The sequence below is a fragment of the Passer domesticus genome, chromosome 5, assembly GCF_036417665.1.
Source record: "Passer domesticus isolate bPasDom1 chromosome 5, bPasDom1.hap1, whole genome shotgun sequence".
Lineage (NCBI taxonomy): Eukaryota > Metazoa > Chordata > Aves > Passeriformes > Passeridae > Passer > Passer domesticus.
Genome location: NC_087478.1, coordinates 26,536,292 through 26,559,943, shown reverse-complemented (window position 1 = coordinate 26,559,943; position 23,652 = coordinate 26,536,292). Strand labels below are relative to the sequence as shown.

Below are 23,652 nucleotides of genomic sequence, written 5' to 3'. Positions count from 1 at the left end.
TGCCAGACTCCACCTGCCTGAAGCAGGGGAATCCATTGCAGCACAAAAATCATTTATGTTGAGCATGCAGAGCTCCGGCTGAGGAAGAAGGTGCTCTCTGCCCAAATTGCTTAATGAATCCCAACAATGAATTTGATTCAGTCCTTCTGCTTTAATACATGAATTTTTGCATTGAAAGGTGTTTTAAGATAACATGGATCATCAGGCTGTCAGGCAGCCAATGCCTGCTTGGGTGGGTGGTTCTTCCACCTCTTGGTAGCTCGAACTTGGAGACAGGTGGGGAGGCAGGGCAGAGGAAGAGCTCAGACTGTTGCTGGGAGCAGAGTGCAGATGTTATCACTTGTGTACAAACAAATTAAATCATTACCTGTGCAGACGGAGCATAAATATAGCTTGCTTCTGCTGGGAGCTGAATGCAGAGTTTGTGGCTTGGTGGTAGAAATGTTATTACTATGAACAACACATATTGTCTTCACCTCTTACACTGTACTCCTGTCTGTTTTTTTTCTGCTTTTGGTGACTGATGACTCTGCTCCAGTTGCTGTATTTCCCCCATTTGGCAGTGGCTATAGCAGTTATGTTTCTACTTGCTTTGCAAATTTCTATCAATTGACTTTAGTCCATACATACAAAACTTATTTTGCAAATCCAATTTAAATGGGTTTAGGGTTTTTTTAATAGCGCAAACCATTTAATTTCCTCCTGCCTTTTGCATATCCTGTTGAGTTAGCTACATGTGCAGCATGAGGTTTTGTACTGGTTTTCTGGTTTATTCCATCTGTGGGAGGACAAATGATACCTAATTTGGCATAAAGTGAGACAGGTGCTGGCAGATTGTATCTTATTTAAAAGCTGCTGATATAAATTTAATCTAAAAATTTTTGGTAAAAAATATCCCTGGCAGAATAAGTTGGTCTAATCAGCACTTAGCATGATAACCTTGAAGCTTAAAGATGAAATAAACCTGAAACCCCGCCCAACCAAACCCAAAACCAGTACCTTTGTGAGTGTGAAGGTTAACCTGAGCAGGGTAAATATTTTACACAATGTCTTCTGTGTTGAGGGAAACAGAGTTTTTAATAAATGATAAATAAATATCTGTAAGAAGTAATGGAAGGAAGTGGCTGGAGCACTTATAACTCCGCAGGTAGATTTATGATTGCTAAAATAAGAAAGATTTATTTCAATTTATGGGTACCTAATGAAATCAACATAGGGCACTGTATGAAGTTATCCCTTTGGCAACTGAGTATTATTTACACTTTCTAAGTACTGTTTTGCGTCTGCCCAGATTCTTGCATCAGCTTATGTATCCTTCACTGGCTATGAGAATGCAAGGAGTTATCATGAGTTATTGCTGCTTAGACCCACAGAAGCTTATTGCACACTCATAATTCAGTCACGCGTTTGAGCCCTGACCTGAGTTTCACATAGTTACATAAATAATCTGATATACAGCCATGAGGAGAGGCCAGATTTCTTGACTCCTGACGTTGTACTCTTATCATGAAGTTGTTCTGACTATTCAATCAGGTTCTGCTTCCTGAACCAGTGTCAAATTAACAGACTGCTTCAGGTAATGTTTTTGGCTGTGTTACAAAACATGTCCTGTGTATGAAGAGCTTCTATTGAAAATAATGTGGTTTTTTTTATGTGTGGATCTTTAATGAAGAAGATAAAGGTAGTTATTTTCATATCTGTGGATTTACAGTAATTTAATTAGTCTAAAATTGGTCCAGTTTAATTGGTGTACTAAAAAGAATGTGGATGGAATAAACTGCAAGCTCAAAAAGACTATCTTTGAAAACGGTGGATTGTGTCATAAAGAATGGATAAGAATGGAGAATGGGCAATTTGTCACAGAGCATCACAGCTGCCCACTAAGTGGTCTTGATTTTCCAGGGCGAGTGCATTTGAAAGAGGGTATATGACTGCATTATTGCATTTATGTGCTGCAGGACTCCTGTGGATACATATTATTTATGCCTGTATGCAGCATTTCCAGTAGGTGGCTGACTGTCACTTCACACTGACTTAAGTACTGTAAAATAACAGCTGTCACACCTCATGAGACCCACAGTCTATTCCAACAATGTCATAAATCTGTTTACTTGCTGTCCATGAAGCCTAAGAACCACAGAAATGCTACATGGCACAGCAGTACTCTATGAAATAAGCAACAAGCCATCTTTAGTGCATTTTTTTTTAAGGCATGCAATTCTTTTCCAGGCAAACAAATACACAAATTACACTCAGAAAATATATTAGTCACTTAACATAGTCTAGAAATACAGGCTTGTTTCTGTTGTACATGCCGAAAGGTTTTACTCCATTTCAAGCTGATATGTACATCCGAGGTGATTCTGACAAGAAAATTGTCGATTTTTTGCTTGTTTTGTTCATTTTTAATAAGCAAATTATTTGACAAGCTGATCTTTCTGTAGATACTGTGTTTCTTCTTCCTGAAACTGTTATAAAGAGCTGCTGTAAGAGGGGAAGAAAGTCACCTCTGAAATTTTGTTGGATTAAAAATGTGAAAAACAGTAAGGGTGATCACTGTAAGGGGGATCTCTTCACATTTATTGTAAAAGTAAATTAGCAATATCAGTGATTATTTTTACTTCCAGTGATGATTAAACAATGAGGTGGCAAGTGAAGATTGAAGTAGATGAATGTAAGGTGATGCTCGTGGGGAAAAACAAAAATTAATGAGCCTAGATTTGATGATCAGTGTTAGCAAGACCTTGGAGTTGTAGGGCACAGGTCCAGGAAAACATCAGCTCTGGGTCTAGGAGAAAAGAGCAAAGCAAACCATATTTTAGGAAGGAGTAACTAATGAAGAGAACGTAGTTATGCCACCATATAAGTCCATGGTTTACCTAACCCTTGACTCTGGCCAGTTCTGATCCCCTAATCTTCAACACACAATGTTAAAACTGGAAGGCATTTGGAATATGGCCACAGGAATAATTAGATGAAAGAATTTGCATGTGAGATTTGACTGAGTAGATTATCTTCAGCCTTGAGAAGTGGCCATGGGGTGATGCACAGGCCTCGTCAGTTGTAATGAGGTCATGAACAGATTGACTGTTCACAGTCTTTTGGGCTACAAGGACCAGTCAGTTCCAGAAAAAGAAAGAAAGTTGGCAGTTCTTCATACAAGAGGTAGTAGACTTAGAGAATTTGCAAAGAATGTCTCACAGACAAGACTGTGAGAGCGGTTCAGGTTGAAACTGGGCAAATCTTGGAAGAGTTTTCTCTTGGGGTTTAATAAACATATAAATGTCTTCAAGCCCAGGAATTTCCTGAGCAGAAAATATTTGGAGGAGTAGAAGGGAACACCAGCAAATGTGCTTGCCCTGTGCTAACCATCCAAGGGGTTTGCTAATGGAATAGTTGAGAAAAGAGTATTAGACTTGAAGGACCTTTGGGTTGAGCTAGTGCAGTCGTTTTGATGCATTAAGACTCTTAAAATTCCATACTATTTTAACATTTATTAATAATTTTGGGTTTTTTTATACTCACTTTTTTTTAATATACTCACCGTCCATCTTGTTAGTAAGCTGCCTTCTAGCAAGTGTAATTGTACAGGTGCATTCATGCTCAGCTTGATGGGATGTCCTCTGGCAGATACAGCTGTCTGTCTTCTGTCACTCTTAATTCTGTTTTAGTACTGTGATTTTTCAGGACAAATTCTGACTGCACACTTAGAGTTATTCATTAATGTTATTTAGTAGAAGAAAGAACTTTAGTCTTGTTCTCATTTTTTTCACCTGTATTGGCAATTTCTTATGACCTAAGATACTGTGCCTGGTCTTTTGACAGCTAGATTGTAAAATCAATGGATAGCTGCAAGTTGCACAATCTGAATTCTATAGATTATGATTAAAGAGAAAAATTAAGGAATTAGATTGGGTTAAAAGAAAGGCAAATATATTTGAATGAGCAGCAGAGGAATTTGAGTTCTATTTTCATTATTTTTGGTGGTTTTTTGCACTCTGCTAGAAACACGTATACTCAGGAGTATGGAAAATAGGGAGCACACACAGACACACACAGACAGACACAAAGTGCCTTGTGCTGCTGCTTGGTGGCTGTCAGGCCTCCCAGGCACTGTGCACTGCTGTGCTCTGAGTCGCTATCTCTGATGCAGAACTGTAAGCACAGATACAGCCATGCATAGCTGTGAGATATGGGAGTGCTGTCACACCAAAGGGTGTCCTGTCCCCCAGCCATCTGGAATTAGTGATTGTTTTGAAAGAGCAGCAGAGCAATGCTGAACTAAGTTCCCAGAGACACAGATGTGTCCTAGTCTGGAAATACTGGAGCAGGGGTGGAGAAATCCCAGCTCCCAGCACAATAATGCCCTGACAGCAAGGATTTCTGATAACACATTGTTTTTCTTCTCAAGTTTCATTTATTTATCACAAGCTGCAATTGTAAGATATTAATCCTCCAGGCACAGGAGCAAAGTCAATGTTTACCAACCCTGTAGCTAATGATATACTGGAAACCTCAGCATATTTTTGCTTAGCACAGAGCAACACAGTGACTACAGTAGGCACCTAGAAGACAGGAAGCAAACTTTACCTTAGATATGCAAACAGGTCTAGGAGGGGGATTCATTGGAAGTTCATTCAGGATTGCTCTTGCTTGTTCTTTACCACCTATTTGCAAGACCCTACCTCCAAGTTGTCATCTGGACGAGGCAAGGACAAAAATCCCTCTGGAGGGGTTCTCTAGCAGGGGTTAGGAAGCTTTCTGAATCCCTGGAGTGACCATCAGCACAGCAGTCTGTGCTGGGGGTAAGCATGGAAAACTTCAACTCCACTTAATCTTGAGCCTGGAGTTATTTACAGGGATGGGCAAGAGACATATCTGAGAAACAGAACTAGGCAAGGATCCGGTGATTTGTGGTCACTGCCAATTCTTCCAGTTACTCAGAACAAGGCTGGTATGATTTAAGCAAAGCCCTGCACTATAAGTAAGTGTGGGAGTCTGGGAGTCTGGAATCTCTTCAGTCAGAATGAAGCAATGACTTGTTTTAGTTTAACAGATAGAGGAAGCTTTCCATGAAAATACTTCTACTACCTAATTTTTCTTTCCTTGGACAAAGGGTGCATGAATAATCCCATGGACTAGAGGATTTAAATACAATGAGTGATTTATATGAGAGTTTGGGCAGTTCAGGGCCTTTTCCCTGGGGCATTGTAAATTGGCCAGAGTTACTTCCAAGTAAAGTATGGTGGAGAACTCTCAGGTTATTGCAGGCTGATGGGACCAGGGGATTTGTGAGTCACAGGGTGCAAGGCTGGGAACTGAGAAATCAGCTTAATGTCACAGACAGCCTGTGTCATCAGCAAGTGTCCAACATTTATGAACAATCCCATTGTCTAGAAGTGCAGGTAGGTGATTACAAGTATCTCTTACAGCAAGTTTTTAGGAGAATGTATCTGTTAAAGAAGGTGGAAAATGAAGGTGAGTGTGAAAAATGAAATGTGGTGAGAGGGGCTAGCGCCTGGTTCACAGCCCCACTGAGTATGCACTTTTCAGTATGAAGTCTGTGCTCTATGTGCACTTGCTGATAGCTCTCATTAAGAGTTAAACCACCCCTTGGCACCATACTTTAATCCTTGAATGGCAAAGATAATAACTTTATATGATTTTTTTTACAATATGCATCTCTGTTAGGCAATACAGTTCATGTGGGATTCACCTAAACAGCAGTAGGGGCAGGAGCCCCCATGCAGAGGCAGGCTGGCTCCATTAGCATTGTTGCCAGACTTGCAGAACTGCTCCAAAGCAGAGGAGACAGCTCTCAGGTGCTCACATCTGCCTGTTTAAGGAATGCAGATGCCCTTCAGGGTCTTCTTCCAAGCACCAGTGGAACCATCTAAGTCCAACCTGAATGCTTTCCTTGACAATGTAGCCTGAGGATGGGAGCTGGTATGTGGGGGTGTACTCTTGGCCAGGAAGAGATATAGGAAAGTCCAAGGGACTTGGAGAACATTTTTTTTTAAAAGGTCACATCTTTTCAAAGAACTGCATAATCTATTTTAAAGAAATCCATGTGAAACAAAAAGGGAGATTGTTTAACCCTTAGTTTTATAATAAACTAATGATTTTCCTGAGATAGATTTCCATCTGTAAAAATAAATATCTTTTCTTAGCACTTCAGTAATGGAAGGAGAATTATCCTCAGTACTTCCAGATTTGCACTTTGACCTAACAAGAAATTAAAACTAGATTTTCAGCATATTTTCATACATAACTTGGTGTGCTAATAGTACCTTACCAGTCCTGTTCAGTTTAGAAGGACCATCTGAATGAATGCTGTTATCCAGGAAGTGATCCAAAAAAAAAGGAGGTGCTCCAAACACTCCTGAACTTTCTGGTAAGACTTGTTTAAAAACTTTCTGGAAACAGGGGTTTACCTGGCAGCTGAAGGGAATAGCAAATGAGCATTCCACAGTGGCTCTCCAAATATCTCAGGCACAGCTTTACTGACAACTCTTTTTATCAACTTCAGAGCTATCACACCTTCAAAAGAAAATAGGCCGTACATGGGTTTATAAAATGCTGAAAGGCAACATTGATTTCTTCCCAATCCCATACTGCAGCTTCGTAGGCAAACGGCACATACAGTGAACCTGCACAGGCTTCAATAGTGTCCTCAGAATACAAAGAACCAGTCTGAACTGCGCCAGCTCTGCCTTGAGGGTAGTCCAAGGAGATGGGTTAGAAATGGATTTGCACAGTTTTTCAGCCTCAGGTTTCTGGAGATCAGCCAGGCTTTGGCATACTTGAAAGCAATTAGGGAAAACAAAACAAAACGAAGAGCAGGTCAATGTAATATTGCTGAGAGCTTGGCACAGGCCATTTATTGTCTGAATTAACCTTTCACACCATTTTTTGATAAAGTTGGTGTTGTGCTGCTGAGAAAACATTTTTCCTCTTCTTTGTGAGAAGAATCTGAGACTGAATGTTTCCTGAGGCCAGGCCAAAAAAACAAAGAGAAGGAAAACAAGAATGTGTTCCTGGAGGCCAAGGTAAGAGTCAGGCTGGGGCATCCTGTCTTTAAAAGACTTAAAGCACAAGCTGCTACAGTGAGGAATAAACCTGGCATTCCTTTGGGTACGTCTAGCCAACTGCCTGCATTTTGTTCTTTTCTGTCCATGGCAGCTAAAACCAATGTGGCATAAGAAAGGCAAAGAATCAGGAGCTTAACTAATTACACAGTCTCTGCTGGCAAAGCCACATTAATTCTTCTAAGCCTGCACTCTCTTTAGTGGTGCTCTCCTGCTGCAACACATGAAAAATGTGAACTGCCAGAAGCCTTTTTTTTACATTAGCAAAGAGGAGGTTATTGATGTGGCTGTATTGAACTGGAGGTGGAAGGGGCGAGGGAGGTGTGTGAGGCTCTGCATTCTCATCTCCAGGAACAGTTACAATGGCAGAAGAACATCAGCTTTCAAAGACAAAGCTGAAATCTGAAGTGGGATGAGAATTAAAACCCACAGCATTTACTGATGAGATTTTTATGATAAAAATACAAAAGGGGTTTTTTTAATATGTGGAACGTACATTTTACGTCTCATATAGGGTCTTTCAATGAAGTTTTCCAGTTTCTAGCTGGCAGTTTAAAATCAAGACATCATGTGTTTCATGCTTTGCAAAAAGTCTGAAAAACTGAAGCTCCTGGAAAGCATCATTTTAACATTTCACCACTGGATGGAGACAGCACTCCAACTCTTGTGAGTAATTACTACCGGCTCTGTAATGAAATACCTTGTGTTTAAGAGACTGAATAATTAGTGGACTGCAACTACAAACAGTGGAACACCAGCTAGATTTATGGCAGAAAATATATTGAAGGCACATCCCCCAGATTTGAGCTTGACCTATTTTTATGGTGAGAAAAGACAAGATTTAGCTGAAAAAAACTAATTCTACTTCTCCCTCCACATAAAGCATCAATAACACAGACTAGCGAAAAACAAAGGAAGTAAAAGCAAAGCTTTTTAGGACCCTTTCTATCTTTCCCCAGGTCACATTGTATTTTTCCTGACAGGAGGATCCTTCAGCCCTTTGTGGGTCTGGTATTGAGGGCTTGGTGCTGCAAGTAGCAGCTCTGGTTTCTCCAGCAGTGGTTGTAGTGGATGTCATGTTGCAGTGAAGAGCCTTCCCTTACTTGAAACTAGCAGACAGGAGGTCACTGGAGGGGAAGATGCAACGAAAAGAATTACCACCATCTTGAGGATTGGTAGGAAAATTTTCAGAGATTACTGCAGTTCAAGCATGATAGCATAGATGGGGGACAGCCTGCCCTATCAAGGTTAGTTTCTCTCACAAAGTATGTTAAGGCATTAACACACATTTTCTTCTCTCTTTGTGTATGTGTGTATGCATATGAAGCTCATGTGCATGAGAGAGGGAGGGGGAAAGCCCTGTGGTGGATTTTAGCTCAGTCTCTTATTTAATCATACTGGGTTTCTCTGTTGTTAGCTATAATTTTTTTTTTTTTTTTTTTTTTTTTTTTTTACTATTTAAAGACAAATAAATGAATCCAAAGATAGGTTGGACACTCTTGAAATACCCAGATTAAAGGCTGTAGAGTGAACTCATATAGTAGAGAGTGCACTCTGGAGTGAGCTCTTTAAAGTGCCCCTTCCCTGGGAGAAGCTTTAATCAGAACTTGCAATCAACCACAAGATAAGAATAACCATAGGCAACCAGACTTCATCAGTTCAATAAGCACTAGAACTTTTCCTTAAAAGCAACAGAAAAGTTGACCTATTCCATTACCATTTCTCCTCTGCCTCCAGGTCACAGAGTCTGTACAGAGTTTAAAAGCTGAGAATTTTCACAAATAAAAGCAGCACAAAAGCAAATAACATCCACTGAGACTGATTTTTCATGTGTCTGCTTGTTATATTCAGGCGATGTTTTTTCCAGACAGCTGTGACATTGCATACTGATTACTGGGGTGAAGCTCTAGAGGGAAGGGGCATGAAAAAGGGAGGCTGAACATAAAAGGGCGTGACAGGTCCTAATGTATGCCTGTCACTTTTGTTCCCTAAATACAATATCTTTGGATCAATTATATGCTGATCTACATGAAAATGTCTTCTTTTTTTTTATGAAACCAAGATTTCAAGTGTAATTCCTTTGCCCACAGCCAAGTGTGATGTAAATCTTCAAGAATAGATTCTTAAAGGTATTTATGTTTCCTATTCCTGGGTGAAAATCTCTGCCAACTTCACCATCCAGGATGTCTAGGGAGATATTTGGTGCTGAGACAAGAAGCCTAATCAGTATGATGAGCAGAATTCTAAACCACCACAGAGAAATGCACAGTGTTTAGGCATGAGGGGGAGGTGACCTTCTGCAGGTAGGATACATTTGCAGTGACAGACAGAGGTTTGCAAGCATGTGCCTTGTTATTTACTTATTTGTGTGCTCAGCTATTGATATGTACCCATCTCAACTGTTATTCATCTGCTATACTGCTGCTTGCAGAAAGTGCTGAATACAGAAAGGCTTGAGAACCACCTTTCCTTCACTATGTTGTAGGAGCTCTCTGACTTGAAGGAGGCTTGGGTTAGAGGGAGCCAGTGCCAGTTTTCCTGTCCCCTTTTTGCTGTTTTTGAGGAAAAACCTGATGTGGGAACTGGTCAGGAAGGAATATGCTGTTTTATGGCCAGTCAGTGTGAAATTATGGGCTGTGACTTTGGTCAGTGACAACAAACAGTTTCAGGGGAGAAGCCCTCTGAGGAAAGAAATATGTCAAGAAACTAACTCTGCTGTACGTGCTTGATGTGGGAGCAGGAAAACATACTTGATGGAATTAAGAGACTAGATAAAGACATGAGAAACAGAACAAGAGGTAGGCCAGGAACACCAGGAGCACATGCTTGTAGTGGTGATGAGCTTGTACCTGCTGTAGGTACATTTGAAACATCGTGTGCATGATTGGCAGAGGCAATACCAAAGCTCTAAGCAGTGAAGTGCAGCAAAATTCAGCTCCTTGTGATGGTGAGACATGACCTGCTAAATAGCATGGGACTTTGTGGGTGACCATCCATGATCATTAGAATGGATATGGAAGTTCAACTTGTGCTGTGATCCTAATCCCTCTCCTTGCTTCCTTTGTGATTGATTGATGGGTATGTGTGACCTGACTAATCTAACAGAGCCCTTTCTTTCTCTGCTTCATGCAGCAACTTGCAGTTCCATGGGCACCTCATAGGGTGCCAGAGTGTGGTCAAATATGCTGGGTTTGCTCTGCAGCCTTCCAGGTGACCATGGGAACAATGTCCTGGCATCTCTCTGTGAAGTGCTCCATCACTCCCCAAGTGCCAAAGGCAGAGCTGAATGTGCTCTGAGTTGTCTGCTGTTGGATATCCCTTCATGCCAGGCAAGCACCTCAAACCTTCGCTTTGACAACTGATTTTGCAACTGCACAGAGCCAAGTAATGCTTGTGGCTAACTAATCATGCATGGAAGAGCTCATACTTACATACAGGTATGGTTTCTTTGCGGGCAGATCTCTGTGCTCTAGCACTGGTACAAGTGCCACAGGAAGGCTTGTGGAAATTTCTCTCCTCATAAGGAAAATTCTGAGGTTATGTCCATTAGATCATATCAATTTGCCATTCACTGGTCTTTCTCCTGCTGTAGAACTGCAAGTAAATTCTTGAGGAGTAGGAGGAATTTGTTACTAGAATTTCTAACTCATACAGGATGAATGGGATTTCAAATCAATATCTGGTTCCTTCTCAGCTTCTTCTTCCTCCAGCCTGGCCCAATTCCATCAATCATGAAAAGCTTCCCACTCTCAGCAAATGGCCACTCCACATGATTAATCACTCAGGTCACAGCCATAAAGAGACCTGCCAGTCCCATAACTTCAAGACCATCTCAACCAGGCAGCATGCCAGATTGATTAAGAGGCTTGCTGTGGCAAGTAGGAAAGTCGTTGATATTTGGTGCTGGGGAAAAATCCCTGGCAAACAAACCAACAAATTTTTATGCAGAAAGGTAACCACAGCTTTTCTGAGAGCCTAGGATGCATTCACATTTATGAACAGCTAAAATATCCTGTGTTTGCAGGCAGTACTCTATCATATGACTGCCAGATCAGCTATACCAAGTACCTTTTCTGTTCATATTCTCTATGGGACCTAGATCAGTTCTCTCTCAGTCATGGAAAGGGAGACAGGAACACCAGTAACACCCAGTAATACTTAATAACTTACTGCTTAGAGCATTGCCAAACAATACAGTAGTTCCCACTGATGACACCCAGGGATTTTATACAAATAAATGCCTTCTGGCTTTGTCTTACACTGAGTCTTTGTTTATTAACTGAATTGCTTCACCAGTTTTCTGTATGATGAATGATGAGAACATAAATCTTGCTGTGTCAATTGTCCTATGTGACATGCTAACAACATGACAAGGTTCTTGATCCAGCAATAGTGAATCTGAAACCCCAAAGGGTAAGGGAGCTATGTGAATATCCTTGAGAATCCAGTTTAATACACAAGGGAGTGAATATGTGGTTTTGTTTAATTTTGAATCAGCAATCTAGTTTTGATCCTAGTTTTAAACAAATCCTGAAACTTACGTAGCAAATTTTGGGTTGACCCAGAACCTCCAAGGTCCCTTGAATTTGCCCTAGATACTGGAGAGTCTTGAACTACCAGAATGTTTTTCCTAAACCTCCATTTTCTCTGACTTGGAAGATTTGCAAGAAAATGTCATTCAATAATTTTTAAATTTTGTGTGAAAAATTAATCTTAAATGGGTTGATAGCAAATACTGGAATTTTCTTTTGTAAGGAAGAAAGTGGCAGTGTTAAAAGCATATATCCCAAAGCAACAGGAGGGATTTCCTTTTGTTTTGCCCTAGGGTGGTCAGCAGCCTCCTTTTAAAATAAAGGATTTAAAGTGAAAGTGAAGATAAATCTTGAACTGTACCTAGAGAACAGTATGTGTAAAAACAACCATGAAAAATATTGTAAAGTGTTTCAGTCTTTCTCAGAGTGAGTCCCCATGATTTTATGAACCTATTAAATGTTCCATTAGTTAAATGTGCCTCTACTCATATATAAAAGGTTGAACCCATGGGGGATTTTCTCTGCTTTATCTAAAATTATGCCACTGTCTTGTGTGATGTAGGATTTGTACTCATATCCTGTTTGCTTGCTTTATGTTGTTCCTTTTCACTGGTTGTCCTTGCCTCCTGCTGCTGTGTGGACAGTGCAAAAAAACCATCAGCATGTGTGTGAGTCGGGTGTGTGGGAGCAGCCCCATCCACAGTGTGGTTGTGAAGTGTTTAGCATTTGGATAATACTGATCTACTAAGAAGTATTTCCCTCCAGTGAAGATAGGTGTTCCTTAGAATGCTGTGGGAAGAGGCAAAAGGAGTAAGGTGTTTTCAGCACACACAGGAAACTCTGTGGCTGCCACAAGAAGAGATCAGGCTGGCCATGATGCTTTCTGCCTTAAAGACCCTCTTTGTGTGGGGTTTCTGCTAACAGGAGATAATGACAGCTATTCTCAGGGTAAATGGGGAAGAGTACTTCAGGAATGCAACAGCTGTGGAATGTTATTTTCTGATTAGTGCTCTTCAATAACCCAGAGAGATTTGTAGCAGTATTATGGTTTCTACTTGTCACTCAAAATTATGCCAGTATCGTTGCAAAGGAGAAAAAGTTCCTGGTGTGTTAGCAACCTGTATTTCTGGTGCAGGAAAAGAAATTAAACCATCAATCTCACCAGTCATTCTGCCTTTGCGCAGGCAAAACTCTTTGTATTCAAAAGGTCCCAGGATGATAAAATGAGACATAAAGATCTCCTTTGATGGTCAAACTCCCGAAGCCCATTCAGAAATGAGTCACTGGTTAAAAACAACCTTTGAGCAATTTTCAACTGCCATTCAAAAAGTCAAGCACTCCAGTCTGCCCACGTTCCAATTAGCCAAAGCCAGGTAGGTATTCTGAGGGAGCTACATACAGAGCATACAAATACAGGGGAAACTTCCTGATGAGCCATACAGAAAACAGAAGAAGAACAGAATAGTGGTGTAGGGAATGCTGCTGCTTCTTATCTCATCCTGCTCTCTTTTGTACTCTGTTTTCCACATGTTATCATGTGAAATTAATTCCTAAATAATGACAGTTACACTCCCTTTAATTCAATGATTTGTCTTTACAGAGCAGTAATTAAGATTCCACATTGTATGTGTTATTGCTAATTTTAATTTTAGTAATTAATTTTAATTTTAATAGCTACCTCATTGAGGAATGCAATGTAAGTGGTATCTATATATACCTGTGGTCTCTCTGATTTCCATTTAGAAGACAAATAAACAACATTTGCAAAATACTAGTTTTCCTATTGGCAGTATTGTGTTTCTGTTCCATAATATATACTGTATGTCTATGTGTTTGAACAATATACATATATATGTGTGTGCATACATTCTGTTTTGCATGTGTAACAGCTTACTCTTAGTATTCTTTAGTGAGTCACAGACACACAGAATGTAATAATCAGGCTTGGAAGAAGCAATTTCAGTTTCCCTTTGCAGCAGGAGGTTACAATCCTTAGTGCAGAATGTGTGTACTCTTAACCTGATGCCTTAGAACATATCAGAATGGTTTCCCATGTGAAAATCCTGCAGGAATATTTGCTTTTGTAATTTTTATGCAGGATCTAATAATGCAGATTGAAAGACAAATCTGGAGAGGAAGTGACAGTTCAGTGCAGTCTACTTCTTTTCTTCATACTAATTATGTCTATTTTATTTTTGCCAAGGTGACACAATCAGCACCACAGAAATGTTGGCTTTAGAGTAAGCCTGTCTCAAGGGGCAGCTGAAGTCATTCAATTGCATATCTCATCCTGAAAAGGTGAAATGAGACCTCGAGAGAGGAATTGCCACCCCTACCTGTAGGCCCCAGAAACAGTTTCCATCACCACAGTTCTCCAGTGTGCATTATATTTGCCATGCAAAATCATTATATTTGCCATGTAAAATTTTGAGTCTGGAAAAAGGGGCTGGTTGGGACAAGGTGGATGTTTTCAGAAGGAAAGGGAAGAACTATAGTGGGCTGTGCTACGAGATAGGCACTATGCCTTGTGCCTTCCAGGGAGGAAGTTCCCAGATGCAGCTCAACAGGAGTGTTTGCTAAAAGCAAAAGAAAGAGCCCAACTTGTCTGAGGCCTCTCAGCTCCCAGGGACTTGAAAGAAGCTGACAGAAGCACAGAAGCAAATTGCATGAAAGAGCAAATAAGTAATATTTGTCTCTGTATTGCTAGTGGAACTAAAGCCCATTTTTTTCTCCTGATACCGTGGTATTGCATACAATTATCAATTTCCACTCTAACAGTCAAATGATTTCTTTGCAAAATGGGTTACTTCTCAAGTAATTTGTATCCATTATTCATGTATGCATTGATATTTTCCATTAATTTCTTCTTAAAAAATTGTCTGAGAAGCCAGTATTATTGACTATAATCTTGGAACAATGTTTGACTAATTTAACATTTACATAGAGAAAATTTTTGAAGGTTTCAAGATGCCCCTATAAATGCCATATTAAACGTTGTATTATAAACTTAGCCAAAGGTAAGCTATTTTATGTGATAGTTACCATGATAGATATCATACCATGAATAGAGACTACTTTTGACAAGCCTAAAAACCATTGTTAACAATGTTTGAAATTATAGAGATTGAATATTACATGAGCCAACTCCTATGCTCCAAACACGGAAGCAAGATCAAAATCTGATAAATAGGAGGACATAACCTCACTGATGTCATTGCATCTGTAAAATATGGTCAGTAATTAAAAGAGATTGATGCTGGGGACATGCTGTTGTCAGGAAATATACAATTTTCCTTATTCTGAAGTTATGGCAATTTTTATTTTTATTTTAAGTGTATTGTCTGACTTAGAATTGTCAGACTGTGAAATATAGATCAGTAGACAAACGGTATACACTGAACATCATCTGCAGTAAGACAACTGCTCCCACCTGTATCCTTTCAAAACTAGACTGCGGGGATTGTGGTTGCATATCTGAAGATTTTGATGTATTTGGTGTTTTTACCTGTCTGGAACTGTGTAGCAGAATTCCCAGACACATTTGCCTAAAAGTAAGAATTAAGACAGAAGGCTTTATTTGAAGAAGACTGTGGAACTACAAATTGAAAATTGCATTCACTGCTGAAGACCTGCACCCCTCCTGGTGCGTTAAAAAACATAAATTCCATCATGATTTGCTCTTAGCTTTGTGTCTCACATTACCTTTTATTCTCTTTGGTGTCTAAGAACACAAGGTGCCTAATTAAGTGTCACTTTCTATTGAAGTCAGGTTTTAGATTTCCTGCCTTTGAAAGGACATCGAGAATAAGTTATTTTTCCACCCTTCCAGGAGACAGTATTTTTGTTCATCTGTTCTCTATTGGCTGAATAAGCCATTCAACATGATTCAACATTAAAAAGAAAAATTGCCACTGGTGAACATAACCAGAACTTTGAAATATCTTGGGGTTTGGTTTTTTCTTTTTTTTTTCATGTTGCTTTTCATTTCATTGAACAACATTTGTGATGCTTCTTTGTAAACATCAAACACTGATTTGTGGCCCAAATTTGTAATTCTTTTTCAAGTGATGCTTTACTCTTTCTTTCTTTCTTTCTTTCTTTCTTTCTTTCTTTCTTTCTTTCTTTCTTTCTTTCTTTCTTTCTTTCTTTCTTTCTTTCTTTCTTTCTTTCTTTCTTTCTTTCTTTCTTTCTTTCTTTCTTTCTTTCTTTCTTTCTTTCTTTCTTTCTTTTTCCTCTTTTTTTAATCCTGTGTATATACATTAATTCTAGTAGAACAAGAAGCATCAATACTGCAGAGTTCTAATAAAAATGAATCTATCTTTGATCAGGTTAAACTGTTGAAAAATCATCCTAATGATGATTTTCTTTAGGTAAAGAGACAATATTATTGCCTTCTTGGTCTTGAAATTAGTTGTATAGGGTAAGTTTCTGCTAGACTGGGGTTAGATCTGTGATCAGTTAATGGATGATTTCACAGGGTGACAGAATCACTGAGGTTGGAGGAAGACACCTCTTGGAGATCACCTATTCCAACAACCTGCTCAATTCCGGGGCAGTTAGGGCAGGTTTCTCAGGGACATGGCTGGGTTTTGAGTAGATCCAATAAGGGAGGGTGCACCACTTGTCTAGGCCCCCTCCCAGTAGAAGATTCTTCTATATTTATATGGAATTTCCTCTATTTCCCTTTGTGTCCATTGTCTCTCATCCTGTCACTGGGCACCAGGGTCGAGCTCCTGGGTTCCATCTTCCTTGCTGCCCCCATCAGGTATTTATGCACATGGAGAGGGTCTCCCCGAGCCTTCTCCAGGATGAACAGTCCCAGCTCTGTCAGCCCCTTGTATATGTCACCTACTGAAAATCTCCTTGGCCCTTTGCTAGGCTCACTCCAGTAGCTCCATGTCTGCCTGGCAGTGGGGAGCCCAGAATTGGATCCAACACTCTGGGTGTGTCTCCAGTTCTCAGTAAAGGGGAAGGGTGACTGCCCTCAATCTGCTGGCAATGCTTCTTCTAATGCAGCCCTAGATGCTGGTGGCCCTCTTCTGCTGCAAGGGTGCAGTGCTGGCTGATGCTTAATTTTGTGCCTGCCAGGACTTCCAGGTCCTTTTCTGTAAAGCTGCTTTTCAGCTGGTTGATCTCCAGCCTGTAATGTTGCCTGGGTTTTTTTTTTTATTCCCAGGTACAGGATTTTGCACTTGCCTTTGTTGAACTTCATGGGAATCCTGGTTGTTTACTTCAAAGAGAGATGTTCAACCTCCACTCTGCTTTCAAATGTTAAAATTGATCATCAAGGAAAAGAACCCTCAAACACCCTTAAATGAAAATGTGTTGTGGCTGACAAAGGGGGATTAAAAAGTAAACAGGGAAATGCAACCCATCTCTTTAGATGTAATAGAATTTACCACATGTACATTCATTCCTAGTGTTAAACTTGATTGAAATAAATCCCATTATACTTAATAAGTGTACAGATTAGAGAGTCTTCTAAAAGTGACTGATCAGTATTAAAAAGCACAATTTGAATACCTTATGTGTCTATGCTGAATCTGAAAATTGAATAAACAATAAGCATTTTTAAAGGATTTTTCTGGGATCAGCACTCAGTTTCTCTTGAAAAGAATACCTTTTTTTCAGTGAAAGGGAAGTGTAAAAAGAGATTACTATCTGTCTTGTCTTAAGACCTAGGAATGAAGGCTGAATAAATAAACCCTGTGGAGAATCAACTAAGAAGATTATTTTGCTGTATGAAAATCTGGGTTATTATAATTTGCACAGTGTCTTAAGAAAAATAACTAGAAGAGCAGTATAAAGCTGCTAGGTTGAATCACAGGAGATCTCTTATTAAATATGTTTGGAATCAGTGTGAAGGACATGCAAGAAGAAGTAGCTAGAATGTGTATTTTTTGTAATAATAATAGGCAGTGCAGCCTATGTAATACTACTGTATTAATTACTACTGACTTGTATTTCTCTTAGTAGCACCCCTACACCTCCAGTGGCTTCAACAGGAATTTAGATATAATTTCAGAAATATCTAATCCTTCAGTTTTTTGATTAGCTTTTTCAATTTAACATAACTCTCTTTTCTTGTTACACCTCATAGGCTGTAAATTTTGGGGTTTTTCTGCCTGGTGATCCAGCCTCACTGAAGAGGACTGATAGCAGAATCGGTCCCCAGGCATTTTGTACATTTAGTTGCTGTGTTTCATTTGTAACTACTACTTACAGAATTTACCTTGGTGTAATACTGGTTTATATCTAGAGAAAAGTGAAAATCTTGCCACTAAAAACTAAAGAGACAATGTGCAGAGAGGATGCTTTATTAGGAACCATTGCTTGTCAAAAATTAAACAAAAAGAAGGGAACTGTAATTATGTCAGTGTCTTATCCTGCAACATCATCTTTTATTCAGTCACTAGTGGTTGCTAAAGGGATTGCAGGCTAAAGAACACCTGTCTTAAGGTGTTTTTGTTTGACTGCTTGGAAATTGAATACAAAGAAGGCAACAGTGACCTAGAAAGTGAACTGGTTTAAATTAATTTCGCACTGTGAAATATAAGAACTATAAAAACCTGAGAATAAACACCATGGACATCATCCCATCCCTCTCCCCCAAGTCTTTCAATAGTGTGGCTTTCTGTTCAGGAAACTGAATTTAACATTCTGTGTGATTGTTGTGTTAAGGTAGACATGCAGCCACTCATTCTGCATAACCAAAATTCTCTGTATTTTCTGTATCTATTTTCTTTTCTTTATAATAAGTAATAAAAAGCCTATTGGGCTGACATGTTTAAAATGTATAATAACTGCCACCTTCAATTTTAAATGTATTTTTTTTTGGTAAATTTACAGTGGAGTTTTCTTATTCAGAGACATTTAGAAGGCTAAAAGAGACCAATGGCTACATAGTGTACAAGAATATCCAGGCAAGGGCAATGGAAAAATTTAATAAAAATGAAGAAACTAAAATATTGAAAAACTAAACAGAAGCTTTATTGATGCACATTCTGAATACTACATCTCTAAGAAGAGTAGGTATGGAAATCTCAGCACACAATTAAAATTATTACCTGATGGGCATAGCAGAGGTTTTAAGGAATAACTCACATGACTGCAACATTGTTATTCCAAGGTAGAGATGGCTCAAGAAGTTTGGGTTGATAAAAGGAGGAAAATATATTGCTTTATAATTAAGAACATATCGACAGAGGAGACAGAGACATAAACAAACACCAGTGAAAGGCTGCTAACAATGGAAAGAGCAGAGAATTGAACAACAGTCTTTGCAAGGGTCAACTGTGAAGATAATTTTAAAGAGGTAAAGCAGCTGGTTCTGTTTTTTTAAAACATAATTTTCTCCAAAAAGTAAAGGTTGCACACCTCTTGATGAAGGACACTGGATATACAGGTTGCTTCTGCTCTGCTAGGCAGGAAAGCCTTCCAGAAAGAGTGAGAGCCCAAATTTGTTTTGAATTGCAGAACTTTGAGATGGTGCAGCACATACTTCTAGGTGGGAAAACTTGGAGTAGCTTTTTTCTTTCTTTTCAGACACAGGAACTTCTCAACCTGTGCACGTTCTTGCAGTGCTATCAGGTGATGTATATTGGCAGAGAGCTATCTTGGGCACAAGGAACACTGCCAAACAGGAGCTAAAAAGGCATTCCTGGCTGACCCCTGAGATCAAATGCTGTAGGAGCATCAGCAGCTACCAGTCTGCTGAGCTGTAGTTTTAACCAAACCATTTGAAAAGCTCCTGCAGCATGCTGAAAGTAATTTCTTGACAGTACGCTGAACTTGAAAGAAAGTAATTAAAACTAGTTATTCTTGATTATGAATAACAGACAAAAATGAAATGGAAATTTAAAGATGAAAAGCATGATTAGTTGAAAAGAAAGGAGAATGGATTAAAAAATAAAGACAATAGACATACTTTCAAATGCCAGGTCATAATCTTTCTGCAGAAGGAAGGTCAAGGGAAAAGATTTCAGGAGAGTTAGCAGCCATAGAAAAGAAAAAAATGTGTGCAATATCTGTGCTAAGGAAGAATACGAAAAAAACTTCACTAAACATGAATACTTGACAGGCCTGAGCAAAACGTTGAACTGACAGCCTGGTATTGGGGATGAGAAGGCCCCAATATCATTCCAGCACCAGGAATGCAAGAGAGAACTGAGACACAAGGAGAGGGGTCTAAACTGTAACAGGAATACATTTTAAAAGCACACTGATAGTAAGGAGCAGACCAAGCAATGATTAACCACCCACCCCAAACAGCTCATTGCAGATCATACTAAAAAGGTGGGAAAAAATTGATATTCAGCCCCATACTGGCCATCACATTGAGTGTTCATTGATCAGATGGTTAATACCACTGGCACCAGTGACAGAAAGTCCAGAACAGACTGGTGAAAGAATATGTTTGAATATTTGGATAGTTTAGTGTCTACACACTAAATGGCCTTGAAACTTCTTCAATAGTTTTTCCAGAACAAACAGAAAAAATGTCAGTGCCATTAACTATTATTCTGTGAACTTAGTCAGAAACGATGGCATTCCAGAAAGGGCAAATGTATTACCTGTCCTTAGACACAGTAAAAAAAAAAGACAGGAAATTACAGACCAGTCAGCTCAGCTCTGAGTCTATAATGTTCACAGAAGAAATAATCAAAAAGCTTGGAAAATAGCTAAATGACAAATAATAGCCAGAATAGATTTGGAAAAAGAAAAAAAAAAGTCATATAGAATAATTTTTTTAATGAATAATAGCAGGCTTTTCAGATAGAGAAAAAACCCTAACTGACATTAGTAAGCTGGTTTGTTCTCTGTCATATTTTTTTCCAAAAAACCCTAGGCAAAACTACCTTGATGCAATTACTGTGACATGAAAAAAGGGACAGGGGAGCTGTTCTCATAAAATGCATCCAAAAGTTCCTGGTCAAAGTGAGAAAATATTTCAAATTATGTTCTAAATACATTTTTCAGCGTCAGTCCAGTCACTCCTTACATCAAAGATATTATGAAAGAGCTTATTTATTTCATCTGGGGATGGTAAAAGGGAAGCAGTTAAAAGAACTAGGGTGGACAGTATTTAGAATTCAGAATAACTGGCAAAAGGATACATTGTCTGAAAAATACTAAACTTATGACTTGATGTGGATAAATGTAATAAGGCTAGGACAAGGCTATAAGAACACAAAATGTGGCCTGTGAGGGATGAATGGAGAAGGCAGAGAAGAGATGGCAAATGATAAGACTCCCCAAATGTGCAAAGGAAACAGGAATGAATGGCCTCCAGGCATGTTAGTATGAAGAAGAAATGTGGTGGTTTTTAAATGATAAGAAGGGTGTTTCTGGATGCACATAGGGTAAAATACCTCTAATTAGCCCTGTTAATCAGTGGTCATCTGAACTAAGAGAATATTGGATGCTGCAAGCTTCCTCTGCAAATGTGAATTAGAAACTGTGAGTATAGTTACCTTGCCTTGACATGCACTAGACAACCCCGGGGGTATCTTTCATATCTGCTTTGCATTAGAGAAAAATTGTTAATTACTACCAAATTGAAATTTCATTGCATTGGAGAACCAATAAAATTTATTTATAAGTGAGGTAAGCATTCAATTTGTTTTACAAAATGTGAAGAATTCTTCTCTGCATATTTTCTTCCATAGCTTTTACTAACACAAAGATATTACCTGTAGAAAATGAACAAGAGCAAAATAACACCTGAGAGGTATTTAAAATATCTCTAAAAATATTTTAATTATTTTCCTGTATTGATATAAATCATTTGCTCTAGGAAAACAATACAGCTGCTGGCTGTATTGAGAGTGGGTGAAAGTGTGTTTTTGGTGGTGTTAAGTTCCAGTATCACCACGTGACCACTAAACCTCCCTGTTGGGGTAGCATGTTTACTCCTCTGAGATCCAAAACTAGTGGATGGAGAAATGTATAGATTGGCTTGGGATTGGCAGATGCCCTGCTCAGCCGGTGAGAATACGGAGCAAGCACGTGGGGGTGGAGGGTGAAGGACACGAGGGACTGTGCTTGCCTCCGAGGGCACGAGCCCAGTGCCAGAGATCTCTCTGATTTAATTTTGACTATAGCACTGCTTGGGGCTTGTGGGCTCGCAGGTATGGCAGGGGACACACAGCTGCCACTGTGCTGTGGGGTCGAGAGACCACAGGAGCTGCGCTTGAGGATGAAGCCAGGGCATGGAGAGCTGGGGGCCTGCAGCCCTGCTGGGCGGGCTGGAGAGCAAGGTGCTGGTGAGAAACTTAGAGTATGGAGGATAGGCTGGATGACCCAAGCTTGTCTTTTGTGCTGTAAAATACCAAGCAGCAACAAAAACAACCAGCCAGCAAAACTTTGTTATTACTGTTTGTGATCAGGGTCCTCCTTTGAGGTTTGTGTAGGCAGTTTTGACTGACACTCTGTTCCTCCTGAATATGCTGAGGTCTCTGCAGAATTCACTTGCTCCAGGTATATCAGGTAGCAGAATTTGCTGAAAATAATGTTGTAGTAGGAAAAAGAAAATCAAAATATGACATCTTTGGTTTTTAATAAATTAAGCTTTTTTTTCAGAGCGAAATTTTCTCAATGTAAAGTATGAAAAGACAATTTCAGAGGATTATTAAAAAATATACATACACTGATTTTATTTACCATGGAACTAATTTACACATTACCTATGATTTTAAGAATCATTGCACTCTGGATAATAGATTTTTTTTGCTATGTTTTGGTGGCTGCATTAGAATATAATGAATATTGTAATCTCTGGAGTCAAACTGCTCTTATTTCCACTAATGCCATAATATGGTAACTTCTGTTAAGTAAATGTCTGTACAAAAATATTATAGTTTTTGTTTCTCTTTACATATATTTTTGCTGTTTAAGGTGAGCAAAGAGTTTCTTAAGGAAATATGCTTCTTTCTGCTAGTGACTAGGATAAAGGACTTAAATGAGATTGAGAGAAGATGAGAAAAAATGCAGGGGTGGCAGCCGTGTGTCAGCAATCACAAAAGAATGATTTTGTTATTCTGTTCCTTTGGAACTTTTGATTCTTGTTATTTAGATGCACTTTACGACATTTAGCTGCCATTGAAAATAGGGTTCTGTGATGATAAATATCCTTTTATGATAAACATCCTTTAAACATCTTTTCTTGAATGTCTGCATCAGAACACCCGAACATTTGCTGCAGATGATGAAATAAAATTAACGCAAATTCCATTTCATTTCCTGACTTCCAGGCTGTCCTGTCCAACTCAACAGCTTTGCCAGAACCAAGGCTTAGAAAAATTCAGAGCAGTTGAATGTATTTCAGACCTTTGTCATTTGTCACACTGCTCATATTCTGGTTTTCTGCTCATTTATTTGGTTTCAAAGACCTGCAATCTCACTGTTTTTTTCTTTTCTGGTACAAACTTAAAAATACGGATAATATAGTGTTTTAAACATCCTGCACGAAAACATTTTGTTTGGTGATGTTGTCTGATCTAGTCATCTGCATTAAGAGGTGTTGGAGGGCTAAACATCATAAGTGACCAGCAGGCAGAAGAGAAAATGAAAACTCTGCTTGAGGTCTCTTGCTATCGTGTCAAGGATGAAATGAAGTGCCTATCAGGCTGAAGAGGGAGTCAGAAGGCTGGGGCTTGCAGGCTCTGGGGCTGCAGGGCAGGCACATCTCCCTGCTCAGCAGGAGGAGGGCGAGCAGAGCTGTGCTGGCTGTGCAAGCCTTCATCGTTCTGGCGCTGCCTTGCACATGGGCACTCGGCAGAGGCAGCTGAAGAGAAGCCAGCTGCAGGCAGCAGGGTTGGCTGGTCACCAAGCACAGACTTGTTTCTGTCAGCCCTGACTGCAGAGTCGTGGCTGATGTAGTGTTAGTTAACATATCCCCTCAAGCCTTGTTCTCCCACAGCTCATTAGGCACTCTCCAGCTTTTAGTATTGACTGAGACTCATGCATCCGTGGTTTGTTAACAGGCCTTTTTTTTAGGTCAGCTCTGTAAAATAACTTCATGTCATTTCACT

The 23,652-nt window shown here is 39.4% G+C and overlaps 2 long non-coding RNA genes across 2 annotated transcripts; one reads left to right on the top strand and one right to left on the bottom strand.

Annotated features, from left to right (window-relative positions):
* The first annotated feature begins 1,807 nt into the window (after positions 1-1,807).
* On the top strand, positions 1,808-7,639 carry LOC135301391 (uncharacterized). The gene is made up of 4 exons (XR_010363155.1): positions 1,808-2,004; positions 6,288-6,394; positions 6,970-7,049; positions 7,603-7,639. It is a non-coding gene; the product is annotated as an uncharacterized LOC135301391 (long non-coding RNA).
* On the bottom strand, positions 2,190-3,673 carry LOC135301297 (uncharacterized). The gene is made up of 3 exons (XR_010363038.1): positions 3,545-3,673; positions 2,744-2,788; positions 2,190-2,468 (listed from the first exon to the last, which is right to left on the bottom strand). It is a non-coding gene; the product is annotated as an uncharacterized LOC135301297 (long non-coding RNA).
* Positions 7,640-23,652: the final 16,013 nt, after the last annotated feature.